The sequence below is a fragment of the Cryptomeria japonica genome, chromosome 2 (assembly GCF_030272615.1).
Source record: "Cryptomeria japonica chromosome 2, Sugi_1.0, whole genome shotgun sequence".
In the NCBI taxonomy this organism is placed as follows: Eukaryota; Viridiplantae; Streptophyta; class Pinopsida; order Cupressales; family Cupressaceae; genus Cryptomeria; species Cryptomeria japonica.
In genome coordinates, this window is record NC_081406.1 from 643,504,891 (window position 1) to 643,508,197 (window position 3,307).

Here is a 3,307-nt window from a genome sequence, read left to right on the forward strand (position 1 = left end):
TATATTTTATTTATTATAAATTACTATATACAACTTAAAAAATAATATTATATATAACATTTATGTTTAATAATCTATTCTACATTAAATACATAATAAATATAATTATAATAGAATATTATATATAAATAAACTTAAACAACAAATATATTTAAATATATTATTTTATTACTTTATATTAATAATATGTTTAACATTTACATTATATAATAAAGCAAATTAATATATATAATAATAAATATAATTATAATATTTTTTTTTTTATATAAATTAAATATATATCTTTAATTAATTTTTAAGTTATATATAGTAATTTATAATAAATAAAATATATAATAATTATATTATAAAATTTCCAAGTAAAAATCCAAGTTTTAAATTTAGTTTTAGTCATATGTTTTAAACATGCAAATTTATTAGCCCCCAAATAATATCTCACAAAAATTTGTGGTGAATGAAGAGAATTTTGAAGTATTGGTTTTAAATAAAAGTTTATTTTATACATTATTTCACTTTGTATTTCATCCTTTTTTTTTTTAATATAATTTTTTTTGCTCGATAATATATGTTTCTTTTAATTCAAAATAGAAAAAGAGGTACATCCATGGATATTCTAAACTTCTAGACAAAAAGCGAAAACTGCCCAAAAGCACCTAGCACCAACCAGTTAACCAGTTACAAACTAAACCCCCAAAATTTTCAAGATCCATCATCCAAATGTGTATTAAAATTCACATTCACAGATTCAAATTTTAAACTAGAAAATGCAAATCCCATGAGACTAACCTATTTCTACAAGTGCAGAAATATAAATATACAGGCCAATTAAAACCAAACCATAAGCAGTTTAACTGTTAACTCGAAAAAGAACGAGTAGATTCATGCACCTTAGGAACTCCATGCCTTTGCATTTCCAGTCAGCTCGCTCATCCTCTTCCTCTTCCTCTTGCGCGGTCTTAACAATCTGCCTTCCAAATTTACAACTTCGATCTTGGCTTGTCGAATCACTTCATCAAACTCCTTAATCTGCACAAAAAGCTTCAATGCTTCCCACCCTCGTTTGGCTTTTGACCTTCAATGTGCTCTACCACAATCTTCTGGGCATTGAATGAAAGACGGGGGTTTCTTGAAACGTTCATGTGGCGCCACTGCAATTCCCTCATTGTCAACTATTCCTACCTTTGGGATTACCCATTCCATTATTGATTCCATGCCAACCAAATAGTCACTGTGCACAATTATCTCCATCACCTTTTTCACCACCTCCACTGGTTTGCCAACATCCAACCCCCACGCCATGGTTAATGAATACACGTCCATGTTCGTACGATACTTGTGCCTAAGGTTGCGAAAAACCTTCCCCAAAATTAATTGCACACACTTAATTAGGTGTTCATCCTGAAAAAGAAACATCCCTTGAAGCAGTCTTTTTGTGACATCTCCAAGGAATGGACATAACTGCTTCTTAGTCTTCAACGTGAATTAGCCTCCATTATCTCTTTGCAATCCTCTGCCGACTCCCCGCACTTTGCTAGCTCAAAGCTTCTTCAGAAAGGAAGGTTGCCAAAACACCGGGCAGTGAAAACAATTAAATGCGCATACTAATTGTAATTCCTTCCCACATTAAGTGCACTATCCCCCGCGTACTGTCGCCCTTTCTTCGCCCACCTTCTCCAGACATAGCAGTTAATGAGTTTTGTTAGGGTCGTACTCTCTATGATGGCCACCAACTCGATACTCCCAATCACTCAACTTAAACTTCCATGTCAAACTACATCACGTCTTAATTCACCTACTCTTTCAAAATTTCAAATTCCACTAAGTTGGCCATCGTACATTTGTATCATCACCACCCCACCATCTCGTGACAAACCTATCCAACTCACAGGCCACATTGGATAAGAGGTCCGCCACTTCATTTTCTGCTCTACGAATGTGAGTTATCTTGAAATCTTGAAAGGATCGAAGTCTCAAACAAACAATCGAAATGAATTTATTTATTCTCCAACTTGGTCAAGCCCCTTTCATAATTTCTTCCACCACAACTTTCGAATCCCCCTCTAGGTATACCTTCAAAACTTTCATATTGCTTGCCAAATCTATCGCAAGCAAAGCGGTTTGTACCCTAGCCTCATTATTCGTACCATCTTGCAATCTCTGCGGCCCTTTGAACAACAGTTTACTTTCCTCATCATGAGCAACACACCTTGCAACTGAGATACCCAGATTTCCCCTTGAAGCTCCATCAAAATTGATCTTGACCCACCCTTTCTCTGGTTTAGTCTACACCTCATTAAACTCCTTTCCACCCCTGGGAGAAAGATTAACCCTCACAAACCCATGAACGAGTCATTTTTTTAATATAACTTAGAATATTATGATAGTGTCAAATTTTTATTTAATAAATTTTTTAAAAATAAAGTAACAATTAATTTTATTTTATTTTTAAATGGAAAGAGAATTTGAGAATAATAATATATTATATTCTAAATCAAATCAAAATTAAAAAAAAAAACAAAATTAATTTATAAATAAATTTGATAAAATATTTTTTTAATGATAATGTACAAATATTATATTTCCACTATTTCTTATAATTAAATTTTTTTAAGAAGAAAAATAAAATTATATCTTTATTTTCAAAAAACAACCTAAAATCTAAGACAAATATAATTGAAATGATTAATAAAAAGCATAGAATTTTTTTAATGTCAATATCCAACAAAAACCTAAATCCTTTCCAACATAATATATAAACTAGCAATGACACCTTTGTGTGCAATGGGTATGTTGAAGAGCCGTGGAAGGTCAATCAAGAAACAAATACTCTATTTTTTGCATACATTTATATAATACATGTGATCAGTTGCTAGGTCATCAAGAAATATGTTCTTTGTGCAACAAACGTGTTAGTGGAGAACCTAAAATTAACTCTAACCCTAATTGTGCTTGATCCATAATGCTAATTAAAGTATAACAAAAACCCTAACCATAATTTAACCCTATTTATAAATTAAACTATTAAAGTAAAGATAGAGATAAGGTTGTAAATGCTATTATCAATCCTATACTATTCTTTAATTTAAAATAATATCGTTATCTTAATTTATTAAAAATATATATTAATTTTATATTAATAATATAAATAATAATATTATTATATATTAATATAATTCTATTTAATCTTTAAAAATATATATACATATATATTTGATGTCTTCCATGTTGTGCTGCTAGTGTTAGTATATATTTAATTTTATAATATATATAAAATATGCCAAGAGATATCTTTCTTGAGATGTCTATT